The 17959-nt window shown below is 36.9% G+C and overlaps 1 protein-coding gene across 15 annotated transcripts in view; it reads left to right on the top strand.

Moving 5' to 3' along the window:
- LOC106507157 (uncharacterized) overlaps positions 1-17959 on the top strand; it is a 674540-nt gene that overhangs the window by 479353 nt on the left and 177228 nt on the right. For 6 of the 15 annotated variants that reach the window (XR_014819427.1, XR_014819426.1, XR_014819419.1 and 3 more), the window contains one exon: positions 14383-17844. The gene's annotated coding sequence lies outside the window, so the exon portion shown is untranslated. Of the gene's footprint in view, positions 1-3564; positions 3672-14382; positions 17845-17959 lie in introns of those variants that run through there. The other 9 variants (XR_014819430.1, XR_014819429.1, XR_014819421.1 and 6 more) reach the window with 6 other exon arrangements.

The raw sequence follows: 17959 nt of genomic DNA, 5'->3' as shown, positions 1-17959 counted from the left end.
TTGCCACTGTCCTCTGCAAGGTCTTTGCTCCTGCAATTCTCCTCTTCTGTTTGCACCATAATTTCTTCCTTTATACATTATTCCCATTAGTATAAAATCCTGGTATAGTATCTTCCATCTTAAAAACAAATTAAAACTTTTAAGAAATTATTGAAGTATTTCAATTTATGAATTGAAGTATTAATTGAAGTTGGTTTACAATGTTGTGTTAGTGTCTAGTGTACAGCAGAGTGATTTGGTTAAACATATATATGTAAAAGTTGGTATCTGCTAATTCCAAACTCCCAATCCTTCCCCCCCCCAACTTCTCTCCCTTGGCAAACACAAGTCTGTTCTCTATATGTCTGTGAGTCTGTTTGATTTTGTAGATAAATTCATTTGTGCTGTATTTTAGATTCCACATATAAGTGATATCATATGGTATTTGCCTTTCTTTTTCTGACATTTCATTTAGTGTGATCTCTTCCTTTCATCATCACCCATGTTGCTGCAAATGGCATTATTTTATACATTTTTGTGGATGAGGAATATTCCATTATATATATATAGACAACATCCATTCATCTGTCAGTTTATTTCCATGTCTTGGCTATTGTAAATACTTCTGCTGTGAACATAGGTGGATGTGTATCTTTTCAAATTACAGTTCTGTCTAGATATATGCTCAGGAGTTGGATTGCTGGATCAAGTGGCAGTTCTATTTTTATCTTTTTTGATAAAGATATTCTATTTTTATCTATTTTATTTTTTATTTTATCTATTCTATTTTTTTATCTATTTTTTTGATAAAAATATTCTATTTTTATCTTTTTATCTATACTGTTTTCCTTAGTGGCTGCACCAATTTACACTCCCATAAACAGTGTAGAATGGTTCCCTTTTCTCCATACTCTCTCTGGCATCTATTATTGTGTACTTTCTAATGATGGCCATTCTGACCATTGTAAAGTGGTACCTCATTGTGGTTTTGATTTGTACTTCTATCATACTTAGTTATGTTGAAGTCTTCTCATGTGCCTATTGGCCATCTGTATGTCTTCCTTGGAGAAATGTCTATTTATTAAAACTCTTTTAAACATCACCCCCCACCCCACCACTGCCAACTGATCTATTACTATACTCTTTTTTAGCAGCCCAAATCTTCAAAAGTTGTCTCTATTCACTGTCTTTATCTTACATTCTTTTTTCTGTTAGTTCTCTGAAACTGTCTTATGGGTTGAGTTGTGTCGCCTAAGAAGATATGTTGGAACATTGGGGGAAATAGGATTGTTGCAGGTGTAAATAGTTAAGATGAAGTTACATGGGAGCCAAGTGGGTCTTTAACCCCATATGACTGGCGTCCTTAGAAGAGGAGGAAAAGGACACATGCAGAGATAACTCCATGAAACAGCAGAGGCAAAGATTAGAGTGACATGTTTACAAGCCAGGGAGCACCAAGTATTGCCTGCTGCCACTATAATCTAGGAAAAGGAAGGAACAATTCTTCTTTAGATCCTTCAGACAGAGCATGGCCCTCCTGACATCTCAGTTTTGGAGTTCTGGCCTCCAGAACTGTGAGAGAAGGAATTTCTGTTGTTTCAAGTCATCCTAGTTTGTGACACTTTGTTAGCCTGACTTTGTTCCCCCACAATATCTATTTCTACCTGTCATTATGCTATTTGTTTGCTTATGAGTATCACAAACTGCAGTGGACACACCTTGAAACTAAGAATTTTGTCTTATTCACCACTGTATCTCTGCACAGAGAATACTGCCTGGCCAATAGTCAGTGTTTAATAATATGTGTTAAAGAATGAAAGAATCTTGACCTCAGTATCATAATTTTTGATTTTTTTGAAAAATCATTTGATTTTTTATACATTTTCTTTCTCAGAAAACCTGAAGGGAGCTTTGACACCTCCCTTCAGAAGATGTGTCATCTCAACCTTAAGCTGAAGTTCTCATTTGATTTTACCTGAATTACTTTTCTTTCTGAGTATAATGTTGTTAATTCCCCATTGCCTCTATGTTGTCCCACCACCACCACCATTGATTTTTTTTAGTGTGAGCTGACCCCCTAAGCAGGTGGGGATTTATAGCTATTCACCTGTGACAATTAATGCCTTCCTGACTTTCATTTATGTCTGGGTCCTCCTAATTAAATTATTGTTTATTGTTCTTATCCTAAAGAGGCAGTTAAAATGCTTTGATTTTTTTAACCAATAGATGATTTTCACTCAATTTTTTGGAACTCAAAACAGAATAACTTGCTTGAGGAGAAAGCAGTCCAGTCCCTGATTTAAGAGAAATTGGATAACCTTCCCTCAGCTTCCCTCTATTTCCATACTCCTATGAAACCAGTGTTAACAGTTGGCGTGCATCCCCTTAATAACGTTTTCCATGTTCATATAAGTATGCATGGAGGATTGTTTGATTAATTTTATAAAAGTTGGTATCATCCTGCGTACCTGACTCCAATTTCCTTTTCTCCCTTCACATGACCTTATGGTTTCCCTTCACATGACCTTCTGAAAACAAGTAAGAGCTCCTTCATTGCTTTTAAAAGCAGCAAAACATGCCACGATCCAAGTATTACCACAATTTATTCACTCATTCTCCCACTGAAAATCAGAATTTTGCCTTCTGTGTATTCATTCTTGGCTGACAAGCCTCATTACATGACTATCCTCTTACTGAGCATTTTAGATAACTTGATTTCCTGCTGAATGTTTCTATAGAAATTTCAACTCACTATCAGAAAATGGAGATTTGTATGAAGAGATTTTAGATAATTTTCCTAGTGCCACTCTCCTTCACTTGCCGTTGATCTCATGCAATAATATAGCTAGAAAGTTTGCAGTTATGTAGAGTGTTTACTGGGGTAAAGTACTTTGAATGTACTTGTGACCAGAAGATAGACACACGGAGAAAAAGCCCTGTATCCAGTGACTGGGGGCCAAATTCCAGTCTTGTATCTAATTAACTGTGTTATGTTGGTTGAGTCATTGGCCCTTTTAGGGTCTTAAGTGCTTTCAGATTCAGTTAGGGAGGTAGGTAAGATAATGCTTCTCAATCAGGGAACCCTGGCCATAGAAGTATACAACAGCTGAGGGTTCCTCACACTATGGGAAACAGGGAGCATGTTTCAATGACACATAATTTGAAACTTTTCTATAAATGTTCATGAACATTTTATGACATGCAATGAAAAATATATATGAATCAGGCAAAGACATTGGACCCAAAGAAAATCCTTAGCTATAGTTGGCTGTCTTGGGGATTGCTTTTTCCTCTCACTATTGTTCACAACACAAAGCACTGAGTAGAAACATCCTACCAGGCTCCCGCCAGTTCTGAAAATGATGAGGACAGGGCAGCATTCATTCTAAGTGCACCTGTCTCTCAATATAGGCAGTAGCTAAGTTTCTGAAAAGGATAAGAAATTTAAAATACCCAATTAGAGAAGTATATTTTAGTGGGGCATACTTCCAAAATCATACCTTCCTTACCATGTTGTAATAACTAGAATAATTTATTCGTTTAGCAGATACTTACTGAGTGTCAGCACAAGGAATAGTGAAGCAGGAGGCAAGGCATATGACAAGTGAGGCCTGAGGAGGAAGTGGGCTTGAGGCCAGTGCACCTGTAGAGGCGGGGGAAGGTAGCAGGAAATGATGTTGGATAGGAAACAGGTTCTGCCTGGGCCCCACCCTGGACCAATTTAAACCTAACTGGCTGGGGTAGCACAGTCATATGTATTATTTAAAGCTCCCTAGATGACTTAGATGCCCACTAGGAGGTGAGAATCACTGATGTGGGGCCTTGTTGGCTTTTACCCTGAGTGAGGTGAAGAACCATTGGAATGGCTTTTTGAAACAATTTTATTATGGTAAAATACACATACAATTTACCATCTTAACAATTTTCAAGTGAACAGTTCAGTGGTACTAAAGACATTCATAATATTGTGCAACTATAACTGCCATCCATCTTTATAACTCTTTTCATGTTGTAAAACTGAAACTCTATACCCATTAAACAATAACCCCTCATTCTCCTCCTTCCTCAAACCCTGGCAACCACCGTTGTACTTTCTGTTTCTATGACTTTGACTGGTCTAAGTATTTCATGTAAGTAGAATTATGCAGTATTTGTCTTTGTGACTGGCTTATTTCATATAGCATAATATCCTTAAGGTTCATCCATGTGGTAGCATGTGGCAGAATTTCCTTCTTCTTTAAGACCATATAATGTTCTGTTGTATGAATGTACCATGTTTTACTTATCTGTTCATCTGTCTATGGACCTCTGAGTTGCTCCCAGTATTATGAATAATGGTTCTATCAATATGGTTGTACATGGGTGTGCACACTCTGCTTTCAGTTATTTGGGACATATACCCAGAAGTCGAATTGCTGTACCATATGGTAATTCTGTTTTTAATTTTTGAGGAATTGCCATATGGTTTCCCATAGTGACCGTACCATTTACTTTCCCACCAACAGAGTACAAGGTTCTAAGTTCTCCATATTCTTAACAATATTTGTTATTTTGTTTTATCAAATAACCATCCTAGTGAGTGTGAGGTAGTAGCTCATTGTACTTTGACTTGCATCTCCCTAATGATTAATGATGCTGAGAATCTATTCATAGTCATACTGGCCATTTGTATATCTTCTTTCTCTAAAGAATACCTGTTTAAGTATTTGGTCCATTTTTTTTTTTCCATACCTGCAGCATGCTGAAGTTCCCTGGCCAGGGATTGAACCCAAGTCACAGCATTAACAATGCTGGATCCTTAACCTGCTGAGCAGCCAGGAAACTCTGTACTTCACCCATTTTTGAGTGTTCTTTTATTTTGTTGTTTTAGTTCTGGTTGAGTTTTAGGGTTTTCTGTATATTCTGGGTATTAGTCTTTATCAGATATATGATTTGCAAGAACTTTTTCCATTTTGTTGGTTGCCATTTTACTCTGTTTATAGTGTCTTTTGATACACAACGTTTTTTAATCTTCATGAAGTCCAGGTGTCTACTTCTTTTGTTTTCTGTGCTTTTGTTGTCCTATCCAAGAAATCAGTGCCAAGTCCAACATCATGATATTTTACTCTATGTTTTCTTCTAAGAGTTTTATAGATTAGGACTTCCATTGAAGTGTTTTATCAATTTTGAGTTAACTTTTGAATATGCTGTTAGGTAAGTGTTCAACTTCATTTTCTGGTATGTGGATATCCAGTTTTCCCAGAATCATTTGTTGAAAAGACTGTCCTTTCCCCATTGAATAGTTTTGACAGCCTTATCAGAAATTATATACATGCGAGGGCTCTCTATTACATTTCTTTGGTCCATATGTCTGTCTTTATGCCAGTACTATGTTTTGAACTATAGCTTTATAGTTAGTGTTGAAAATAGGAAATGTTAAGTCCTCCAGCTCTGTTCATTTTCAAGATAGTTTTGGCTATTTAGGGTCTCTTGAGATTCCAAATGAATGTTAGGATGAGTTTTTCTATTTCAGGAAAAAAAAATCGAGATTTTTAATAGGGATTTTATTGAATCTGTTGATGACTTTTGGGTAGTATTGACATCTTAACGGTAAGTATTGTCTTTCAATACGTAAACATGGAATCTGTTCCCGAGTATTTATGTCTTCTTTCATTTCTTCACCAATGTTTTCATTATATGAGTTTTTCACCTCCTTAGTTAATTCCTAAGTATTTTATTCTTTGAGGCTATTGTAAATGGAATTATTTTTATAATTTTCTTTTCAGATTGTTCCCTGTTAGTGTATGGAAATGCACCTGAATTTTGGCTGTTGACTTTTCATCCAGCTACTTTGCTGAATTTAATATTTCTAACAGATTTTTGTGGAGTCTTTCTGGTCATTTCCGTATAAGATCATATCATCTATGGACAGATATATTTTTACTTCTTCCTTTCCAATTTGGATGCCATTTTTTTTCACTTTCTTGCCTAATTGCTCTAGCTAGAACCTATAGTACTATCTTAAAGAGAATGGCAAAAGCAGACATGCTTGCTTTGTTCCTTACTTTGGAGTAAAAGCTTTAAGTTTTTCACCATTGCATACATTATTTATTGTTGTTGTTTTTATATGTGTGTGTGTGTGTGTGTGTGTGTGTGTGTGTGTGTACACAGCTTTAAAATTATACTGAGGTAGTTTCCTTGTATTCCTAGTTTGTTAAGTGTTTTTATTATGAAAGTATGTTGAATTTTGTCAAATGCCTTTTATGTATCAATTGAGATAATCATGTGTTTATTTTCTTTCTGTTGATATCGTGTATTACATTGATTGATTTTTGTATGTTGAACCATCCTTCCATTTCAGGAATAATTCCCATTTAATCATAGTGTATAATCTTTTTATTTATTTTTAAAAATTTTATTGAAGTATAGTTGATTTACAATGCTGTGTTAATTTCTGCTGTGTACAAAGTGACATATGTATATATTTTTTCATATTATTTTCAATTACAGTTTCACAGGATATTGAACATAGGGCTTTGTTTATTTATCATATATATACTAGTTTATGCTAGTTTACAACTGCTAATCCAAAACTCCAATCCTTCCCTCCCTGTATAAAGGATATTAGTCTACAGTTTTCTTTTCTTATAGTATTTTTGTCTAACTTTGGTATAGGATAATGCTGGCCTCATGGAATGAGTTTGGAATTGTACTCTCCTCTTCAAGTTTTTGAAAAATTTGAGAGGAATAGATATTAGTTCTTCCTTAAATGTTTGATAGAATTTACCAGTGAAGCAATCAGGTCTGGGTCTTTTGTTTGTGGAAATATTTTTCATGACTGATTCATTCTTCTTACCTCTTATGGGTCTATTCAGGTTTTCTATTTCTTTGTGATTTGCCTTGGTAGGTTTTGTTTTTCTAGGAATTTGTCCATTTCATCTCAGTCATCCAATTTGTTCTTCATAGGACTCATTTTTAACTCTTTTTATTTTTGTAGAATCAGAAGCAATGTCCCCACTTTCACTTCTGATTTTAGTAACTTATGTATTATCTCTTGTTTTCTTAGTCTTTCTAGCTAAAGGTGTGATCAATTTTGTTGATATATTCAGAGAACCAGATTCCCATTTTACTGATTTTCTCTATTGTTTTTGTGTTCTCTACTTCTTTAATCTATGCTCTAACATTTATTATTTCCTTCTTCTAGATTTGGGTTTAGTTTGTTCTTCTTTTTCTGGTTCTATGCTCTAACATTTATTATTTCCTTCCTTCTTCTAGATTTGGGTTTAGTTTGTTCTTCTTTTTCTGGTTCCTTAAGTTGTAAAGTTAGGTTGTTGTTTTAAGATTTTTCTTGTTTTGTAATTTTAGCTTTGAAAGCAAAGCTTATAATTTCCCTCTTAACACGTTTTTGCTGTGCCCGATAAGTTTTAGTATGTTTTGCATTCATTTTCATTTATTTATAAGTGTTTTTTAATCCCCTCATAATTTCCTCTTTGATCCATTGGTATTTTAAAATGCACTTTTAATTTCTACAAATTTGTGTGTTTCTGTTTTACTTTTGTTGTTCATTTCAAACTTCTATTGTGATCGAGAAAAATACTTTGTATAATATCTGTCTTTTTAAATGGAACTTAATGTGTGGCCTAATCAATGGTCTATACTAGACAATGTCCCATGTGCGCTTAAGAATGGGTATGCTCTTGTTTTGGGGTAGAGTATACTGTATATGTCTTTTAGATCTAGTTGGTGTATTGTGTTAAGTCATCTATTTTTCTTCACTATCTTACATCTGGTTTTTCTGTCTGTTATTGAGAGTAGTTATTGAAGTCTCCAGCTATTATGGTAGTGATATTTCTCCCTTCATTTCTTTCAGTTTTTACTTAATATATTTTGCTATCTGTTATTAGGTGTATAAATGTTTGTAATTGTTATATCTTGCTGTACTGAAACTTTTATTAATATAAAATATCTTTTTCTTCTCTTAAAATCTTTTTTGGTTAAGATCTGTTTGGTCTGAAATTAGTATAGCCACCCTGCTCCCTTTTGGTTACTATCTACATGGAGTATCTTTTTCTGTCCTCTCACTTTCAACCTATTTTGAGTTTAAGGTTATTCTCCGGTAGACAAAACATAGTTGGATCATATGATTTTATCCATTCTACCAGTCTCTATTTTCTGATTGGAAAATTTAATTAAATGTAATTAAATTAGATTGTAAATTAGATGTAATTTACTGGAAATTACCAGTAAAAGTAATTACTGATAAGGAGAGCCTTCTGTCATTTTGCTATTTGCTTCTGTTATATGAGGTTTTTGTTCCTCATTTCCTGCACTACTGTTTTCTTCTGTATTTAGTTGATTTTTTAATAGTGAAACATTTAAATTCCTTTCTCATTTCCTTTTGTTTATATAGATAGCTATTTTCTGCTCAGTTTGGGGATTACATTTAATATACTTGTCATAACACTCCAGTTTGACTTTACACCACCTTAACTTCAGTAATAGTTTTTAACGTAGTAATAGTTTAATAGTTTCAACATACAAAACCACTACTCCATTACAACTCTGTCTCCACTCCTTTCAATTGTTGATGTCACAAAATTACTTCTTCATATATGTGTGCCCCCAAATGTAATTTAATAATTTTCTTAAATGCATTTGTGTCTAAAATTACATAGAGAACAAAATGTGGGGTTACAAACTAAGGGTGTAATAATAGTAGCTTTCAGACTAATAGTTTTTAAAAAATATTTTAGCCCTTAAATCATATGGAAAATAACAACAAAAAAAATGGAATTACATACCAGTGTTACAATGGTATGTAATAATACTAGCTCTTATAATAGCCTATGAATGTGCAATTATTTATGTTGAGAGATTTATTTCTTCATACAGTTTCTAGTCTTTCTAGTGTCCTTTCATTTTATCCTACAGGACTCCCTTGAGCATTTTCTGCAGGGCTGGTCTAGTGGTAATGAACTTTCTCAGCTTTTGTTTATCTGGAAATATGTTAATCTCTCTCTCACTTTTGAAGGGCAGTTTTGCTGGATACAGTGTTCTTGGTTGAGAGCTTTTTTCTTTAAGCACTTTTAATGTATCAGCCTCCAAAGTTTCTGATGAAAAATCTTACTGAGGATCACTTGAATGTGATGAGTTGCTTCTCTCTTGATGCCTTCAGGAGTCTCTCTGTTTGATATAATATGTCTCAGTGTGAATTTCTTTGAGTTCATCTAACTTGGAGTTCATTAAGTTTCTCTATTGTTTATATTAATGACGTTTGTCAAAATCAAGAAATTTTCAGTCATTGTTTTTTTAAATATTCTCTCTGCCCTTTACCCTCTCTCTTATCCTTCTGGGATTCCCATAATGTATATTTTGGTCTACATGATACTGTTCCACAGGTCCCTTAGGTTTGTTCACTTTTTTTCACTCTTGTTTCTTTCTGCTCTTCAGACTCAATGATGTCCTTGTCCTGTCTTCAGGTTCACCAATTCTTTCTTCTGTCTGATTAAATCTGTATCTGAATCCCTCTAATAAAATTTTTATTCTACCTGTTGTACTTTTCATCTCTGATTTTCCTTTTGGTTTCTTTTTAGGTTTTATCCCTCTTTACTGATATTCCATTTTGTTCACACCTCATTTTCTTTACTTTCTCCACATCTCCTTTTCATTCTCCGATCATGTTTAAGACGGTTGATTTAAAGCCTTTGTCTAGTACAACTGCTATCAGGACTTTTTCAAGGACAGTTTCTGTTGACTTATTTTTTCTTTGAATGGGCCATACTTTCCTGTTTCTTTGTATGGCTTTTGGTTTTTTGTTGAAAACTAGATATTTGAATCTAATTACATGGGAACTCTGGAAATCATACTGTCTCCTTTCCCCAGGATTTGCTGGGTTTTATTATTGTTTCACTTTTTTTTTAAATTGTTGTCATCAGTCTCTATATCAAGGATCATTCTGGTATAAATTTAATATTATCTCAGGTCTTTTCTAATCTTATGCCTTTCCCTGGACATGAATTGTTACTAAGGTTCCCTATATATGCACTTGTTTTTTGAGTGTCTTAGCCTTAATATCAGGCTCCCAAAAGAGGAAAAAAGAGAAAAATGAGAAGTGTGGAAAGGGTTCCAGACCCTTAAATCTCCTGTAAGTTACTTTAGCCATAGGGAGAGGGGCTTTAAAATATAAGAGAGGTGCAAGAACAATGGTTGCCCTCCTCTTTGACTGCATCTCTGTGATCAGAAGCTGTCATCAGCTATCAGAGCACAGATCCCTGATATTTGGCAAACAGTACTTTTTGCCCCCCTGGCTCCTACATGCTATGTTAAATCTGCTTCAGGTACACATGCACAGGTGCCTACCATGCATCTGGGGATAGGGGATAGGTTGCTGCTACTGTTATGAACTGAAACTCATCAAAATTAACCACAATTTACTGTCCAAGCCTTTCCCTGGAAGTGGTAAGTCTTAAATATAAGACTCCAGATTTCCAGAATAGTTACATCAGACAGAGTCTTCAAGTGCAATTGCTATCTAGATGGGGAGACAGATTCCTGATGCTTCCCACTCCACCATCTTCACCAAATCCTCTCCCACTGATGAGTTTTTGAACAGAGCTCCTCTATGTCTGTGAATCACTCTGGATGCTGCATTAAGAACTGATCTCTGGGAGGCCTGGGTGGGTAAGGGGAAATCTGATAGGGGACCATTGCAATAATCCAGGTGAGATACAATCATGCCTGATCACGATGGGTTTGTAATGGTGATAAATATTAGAATCTGCATGTATTTTGAAGGTGGAGCTGCCAAATTTTGTTGTTGAATGAGAAATAAATAAAAGCTTAATGGGAAAAAAGTGAATATAATAAATGCTTATTTTTTTGGAAATGAGCAAAAATAGTCATGGAATTATCCCAAGAAGACACAAGGAACATTAGCTTTTGACCATTAGCTCTGACATTCTCTGTCTTCATTATAGTTTTTACCACCATTTTTTTGTCATGGCTGCTGACATTATAGACCCAGTCCTTTCTCTCCTCTGAATTACACTGGCATGACTTGGTCTTGCCACGTGTTCTCATGGATGAAGCCTGTGACTACTCTTCAGTAGGCCTGAAAACATCCATTTTGGCTCCAAAGATGAAAGCTGCTTGCTGTTTCTCAACTGAGGGCCTCCCAGAGATGATAGCCAATATTTTTGCAGTAATGACTTTATTTGGACACACATAAAACCACCTGGAAAAATAAGTATAACCTGTTGGTAGCTCTCCTGAACTACTCTGCTAGCATCAAATCCTCCAAAATTTTAGCAAGTGTTTTAAAACATATAATTCTGAAATTAGTATGTCTTTCCAAAAAGAATTTGGCCTGCACTCTTAAAGACTGTAATATGTGACAGTAAAACACATCACTCATTTGCTTTTTCAATCTCTGGTACTCTCTACCAGGGAGTAGTTGATCCTTGAGAAACAGAAAGTATCTTTAAGGTCCTTCGAATCAGTGAGAAGCATTGGGGATGGGGAAGAAGTCCCTCACATGTGACATGTAGTTATAATTAATCTTGTCTTCAGACTCCCAAAAGTATAGCTCAGTCAACATTGTGAATCACAGTATCCTCTCCTTGGTAAGCTCCCTTTCAAGAGTGTTAAATGTCTTGCTTGGCACTTTGTTTTATTTAGCTAACTTCTCAGCCTATTTTAACACGTGGAACCTCTTGAAACATGAGCCAGAGAGCCTACGAATCTAGCTCCATTTCGTTCTGGTCTGTCACTTTGGTGTTAGCATTTTCCTCACTCTTGTTTCCAGTTTGAGTTATGAAACCATTTCAGTTCAGTTTTAATAACCTCCCTGGCATGGCAAGCTCTACAAGAGCTGCCAAACTTAATACGTTGACTCCCTGTGAAGAGGGCAGCAGCTCTGGCCAAGGGGGACGGGAAGGTGGATTTTCTATAAACGCATCCGTTTTCCATTACAGCCCTTTCTGATTTGGTAGCTGACTGCCAGGTGCAGCTGGTTTCCTCTTCTATACACAATCACTTTTGACTTTGGTTTCTGAATTTCCTTGTCTCCTGACTCACCCGTGATCCTCTGACTAAATAAACTATCTCGTGATCAGTCTTCCTGCCCGTAGACTACGTCCCAGGGCTCAGCAGCCATGAGAGGGCTCTAGCTTCACCCTGCAGAACAAAACTCTGATCAGCGACTTCCATGTGTGTTTGTGGAGGCTTCCATGACCACCACAGGGAAACAGCTGCTCAGGTGGAGAGATCACTATCTCTGTGGAGTGAAAGCAGGATTCTAATCTGCAAACGGATTTCCACCTTAGCTGCAGTTGTCAACATCATACTCTCTGAATTTGCAACAGTGGAACCTTCCCCCAACCTACTCTGCCACAAAACAAAAGTCAGGTTAGGAGTGCAGGTCTCTATTCTTCAGTCTCATCCTTTCCTTAGATTCTTTGTTTGTTTAAGATGCAGACAACTCTCATGTCATTGGATAAAGGACACAGAATTTTCATTTCTTAGAAAATCTTCTATAAACTATAGATTTTGTGGGCTGGTTTAAAATATAGAGATGCCCTGCTTTAAGTCAATGAAATTCATGACATTCCAAATTTATAAACAAATAGAAAGGTTAAGGCAGTATACAATCACTTGCTTTACAAGTAGAGTGGCTATAAGAAATTTTAAGTAGCTATTCTCTATCAGGACAGTAACATACTCTCATTTCTTTATTCAAATAAGGTGAACTATTTCTATAGCAAGTATTTAGTAGAAAAATGGGTCAAGGACGGATCCAGAAAACTGCCCACAACTGGTGTATAAACTGCCATTTGGGAATGTGACTACCTATAATTTCCTTTGGAAACTCAGCTTAATCTTATTACAGTTGCACTAAAATTCTTTAGGGGAATTAAGTGGTGGGGGTCAAGGGGTAAGATTTCCTTGGGTTTTAGCTGCTTCTTATCACACATGTTTGTGGCCCTCGGAAACAGAGGCCTGTGAACAGAACTCTCAGAGATGCAAACTCAGAGATGTGTGGCAAGAGGGCAGACATCTGGGCATCTCATCACCTGGCCGTTCTCATTCTTTTTTTCTGCTACCACCTGTAATGGGTGATGACTTCTTCCCATGGACATAGACTGCAGGGCTGCTGCATTGATAAAATAAGCCAGGGGTTAAGTGCAGCCCTGCAGGCTCAGACTGAAACTCCACCGCTTTCTCCTCTGCTCAGCAAAGTGCCTTAGAGTGAAAGTGAACAAAAGAGGCATTATTGTAGGGACAACCTAGGATGTACTCTTACTGGGTTTTATCACCTAAAATCTTTGGATATTCTAACTCTTTTAAGCAATGATTTACTTGTTATAAACAGTCCCCCCTGAGATCTATTGGTGCAACCTGCCATTATAAGACTAAGGAGAGGAGGCCTGGGTCGGGGGGCGGGAGGGTGCTTCTCTGTCTTCTAAGCATCCAGGTCCTAGCAGGCAGGGACAGCCTTTCATCTGGACAGCTCCGGGGCCTGGCAGTCTTGTTTAAGGGATGGAGCTACAGAGAGGAGCATGAGGGGAAGACTCTTGCAAGACCTGGAAACAGCTTCTTATGCTTTTGAGTCAGATACTCTTGCTTCACCTGCCCCCATGCAGGTAGATGCTTATCACTCTGAGTCGGCCAGTTGTTTTTGTTTCCAATGGTCTTCAAAGCACAACCCTCTTCTGAAACATCACAGAGCCTTCTAATTAGCAGTCTCTGGCTGTGAATAGTTGCAGCTTGTTTTATGTGTCCCCAAATAACTAGGCTTTTGCAAAATTTTAAAACCCGAAGTTTGATTCAGAAACATATCCTTAATTTATTGGTACCAAGTTAAATGAGCACAAATTCTTTTGTAATATTGAACATTTTTTTAAGTTTTAGCAATAATATTCCCTAAACCATTTTTTTCTTTACAGGGAAAATAAAATGAAGAATCTGTTGTTATTCCAACTTTTCTTCTCTCCTCACCCTGACCATTGGGGGACCTACAGAATTTAGGTTCCTTGAAGGCGAACTATTCTGGAGCCTAGTGTGGGATGTGGAGACGATCACTTTGATTTGTCAAAGCTATGTGTTACAATGGATGAAAAAAGAGAAATGACTTCATTATCCAGGGAGTGTCCTGGAGAATGAAGAGTCAGTGTGGAGACAGGGGCTTCTCCATCTGGCTTTGCAGAGTCACCTTGGTAGACAGGGACTGAAAAGCGGAGAGGAGAAGGGAGGTGCTGCAGATCGAATGTCGTTGAAGCTCTAACCCCCAATTTGGTGGCATTTGGAGACAGGGCCACTGGGAAGTAGTTGGGGTTAGATGAGGTCCTCAGGGCACAGCATCCATGATGGGATTAGTGTCCGTAAAAGAAGAGCAAGAGACCAGAGCCTTCTCTTTCTCTCCATCAGATACAGCAAGAAGAAAGTTATGTGCAAACCAGAAAGAGAGCTTTCACCAGACACTAAATCTGATGGTGCCTTGATCTTGGACTTCCCAGCCTCCAAAACTGTGAGTAATAAATGTTTATTGTTTAAACCATATGGTAATATGTCATAGTAGCCCAGGCTGACTAAGATAGGAGGAGAAAAGGTTGAATGAAGCAGATTCAGGTTTTTTTCTTCCACCTAGAGAAATTCTACTTTCAGGAAAAGAAGAATTATCTTTTTAATTCAAACTGCTGTGTACATACCTATATAGACATTCTCCAGGCTTATCATTTGATACCAATGCTCTACTATCATTTAATGCCCAGTGAACTTTAAAATTTGGGTGGAGGAATGAGTATACTCTAAGAAATTACCCAAATTTCCTGCCTCCTAAGATTACTTACTTACAGAGGCTGGAGCAGAGAAAAAAAATGGATTAAGAACTTACAAGTAATGAAAAAAGACAGTTCTTTTTTTTTGTTTCCAACTGCACTCGATATTGCGAAATCAAATGATATACACCTCCAGGAACTCTTCCAAGAAGAGCCATTCAGTAAGGAGAAACGCATCATTAGTGCATTCAGAAATTACAGCTCTGGTATGTTTTTTTGGATGACATGATGCCAAGTTTCATCCATAGTCATGAAAACTCAAGAATAGCAAAGTCAGTGTGTTTATTTGGAAATGTGTATTCCTTTCCTATCCAAGAATCTCTCTGTACATGAATGGCATTTGTGTCCTTGATTTCAGTACCGGTTTCTTCTAATTAAACAAAACTTAAGGTAACAGACCCATGTATCTTATCAGTACAGACCATCCTGTGACAGAATGGAAAGAGATGTTTTTGAAAGCTTGATTGTTAGTCATGCCCATTCGTGTCTTTCAGGTAGATAAATAGTAGCATGTGGAACCATAAATATAGATTACTGTGGTATGCAGTGTTATCATTTTAAAAAGAGGGAATTAGACCAGGGAACCTCTCCTCTATGCTAGACACTGTTTCTCAAAACGCATGTAGTCTACCAACTGAGGAGAGCTGACTTTCTAAGATAATAAAAAGAGTACCTAGTAATGCAAAATCTGTGCCCAATATCCTGTTGTTTCTGGTCAAGAAGAGAGACATCAGCAATAACAGGCTCAGAGATGGGGTGGTAATAGGAAACAGGCTTCAGAATTTGATTCGCCCGGATCCAAATCCTAACTCTCAGCAGAGTCAGCTGAGCACGTTACAAAGCTGCTCTGAGTCTTGTTTTCTTCCTTTGTAAACTGACAACAAAATTATACCTGTCGTAGGGTCAAGTGAGATATGAAAATCATATCTTACCCTCAGTAGCCATTCATATATACTCAGTATGTTCTTTTCTTACAGTCTGAGAAAGAATGTGTTAACATATCAGGGGACAGGAACCTGGAGGGGTTCAGCTCGGTTGCCCTCTTGATGTTTTTCTGCATGGTCCAGAATGCAAGGCCAGTACCTGGAGAAATGCATCTAAATGGACAGGTAGAATATTGATGACAGAGGTTGCAGAGAGGTTGTTCTTAATAGCTTCCATTCACTAGCATCAGTTTGAGCTTCCTGTCTTCAGGTTCTGCTGAAATGCATGTGGTGCCTGGGTGTTTACCTGCCTGGCAATGGCTCTGACCATCAGCAGTGATGAAACCTTTAGATGAAGCTTTCAGAAGTCCTTTGAATCCTATTTCTTGAAGATGAGTTAGGGAAAAAGCAGTTTTCTTGGAAATTCTTACAATCTGGCAAGTATTCAGAAAATTGATGGAGGCATTGAAATTGGCTTGGAATTATCAAGCAGCTCTACTCTGCTTTAAATATTAGGTTCCTGGTGGGATTTCATTGAAGAAAGATTTCTGTGGCCACAAAGAATTTGTAAACCACTGGCCTGGTATAAGAGAGCCATAGTCTGAGAATGAGAAACCCCATTTTAGACTGAGTTCTGTCACTCATTTGCTGTGAGATGCTCTAATTTTTGGTGTCACTTTCTTTGGAGTTATAACAGGGAAAAGACAATGTAATGGGGGCATGGTAGTAGATTTTTTTAAAGTCTAAAGCAATAAATCACAGAGATCATCTGAACACCCCAAGCTCACTTGGTCCTCAGCAGTCAGTTTGCTGTTGTTTAAATTATATCCATATCATAATTGCCTTGATGGTCCATCTCAAAACACAGCTGAAATTAATTAGTTCAGTGTGGAAGAAAGAGAATGTCTTTTTGTTTTCTTACGCTTTTTTTACATTAGGCATTAAGAAGTTTCCTGGTTCTTTTGGTTAAAGAAAGGACATCTATTTTTGTATAAATTTGTTTTCCCATCAATTCCAAAAAATATTTTCATGGAGCAAATCCCAAGAATAACTAGAAAAAAAAAATTCCCTCGGTTCCAGCTAATCAGTGTTTCCTGTGAGTTCATCAATCCAATTCAATTGAGGGTGAAAACCACCTCTGTTCAATTAGAGTGTGTCGAACACTCTGTCCCTTTGCACCTGCAGCACACACAATGTGCACACACTAGACAGAACAGGCACTGCAAACTTGCACTGTGACACATGTATCGAAATATTCTCACAAGAAATATTTCCCAGAGCAATGCTTTATAATTAGTAAGAACACTTGTGAACATCCATAAGAACATTATGCAATAAATATTTGATTACTTAATAAATGTAAATGTGATATGGAATGTAAGTAAGGAACACTGATTTAAAAACCAACCTTAATTGCCAGTGGAAATTTAATCACAAGCTATTAATTTACCATAACATCTGCGAGTCCTCATTAAAATTCCAATAACCCAAAGAATTATAACCAAGTATACTCAATTTATAAAAAGCAAATAGTAGCCATTTTAATTGTAAACTTTGTCTTGCTCACCATGCACAGCTCTTACCAAATGCAATCATACCGTATCTTTCCTAATTTTTGAAAAATGGTAGCTAGAATACAGTGTACAGTAGATTTCTATAGAAGCAGGATTTGGAGCTTAAAAGTATGTGAAAGTTTCCTAAAGATACAATTTGTGTCATTTATATTTTTATGAAATAAGGATTTGGGTCAGGAAAAATTGTTAACTAATTGAGCTGAAGAATCCAGTCATGGGGGACTCTAAAAATGGGTTCCAGTCTTTGTTGGGAAGAGGAGACAAGGAGGGAGGAAAATCTCTTTCTTTGTTCCTCATCCCCCGCCTACTGACTGCAGCCCATAAAGAGGCTGTCACACTCTACCAACCTGGAGACTTCCTTCACGCTTACCATTATAGAGAGTCACTAACCTGAAATTCCTGTGTGCACAGCTGGTTAAGTATCCAGTATTGTCACTGCAGCAGCAGGGGCCACTGCTGTGGCACAGGTTCAATCCCTGGCCTGGGAGTTTCTGTATGTGGCCCAAAACAAACAAAAACAACCAAAAAGAAAAAAAGAAAAAAAAAAGAAAGAGTCACTAATGCAATTGATCAGACTTGAAACTGATCAAGCACATTTACAGAGGGCATGTTCTGCAAATGGGCCACCCTCCTGTTGTCCTGCCAGTACCCGGATGGGTCACTGGCTTCC

This window comes from Sus scrofa, chromosome 11 (genome assembly GCF_054392235.1).
Source record: "Sus scrofa isolate SSC_HxYL_T2T_F1_AM1 chromosome 11, Sscrofa_HxYL_maternal_Yorkshire_Landrace_v2.0, whole genome shotgun sequence".
NCBI lineage: Eukaryota > Metazoa > Chordata > Mammalia > Artiodactyla > Suidae > Sus > Sus scrofa.
The sequence above is the reverse complement of the archived record's forward strand: the minus strand, read 5'-3'. Positions and strand labels throughout refer to the sequence as shown.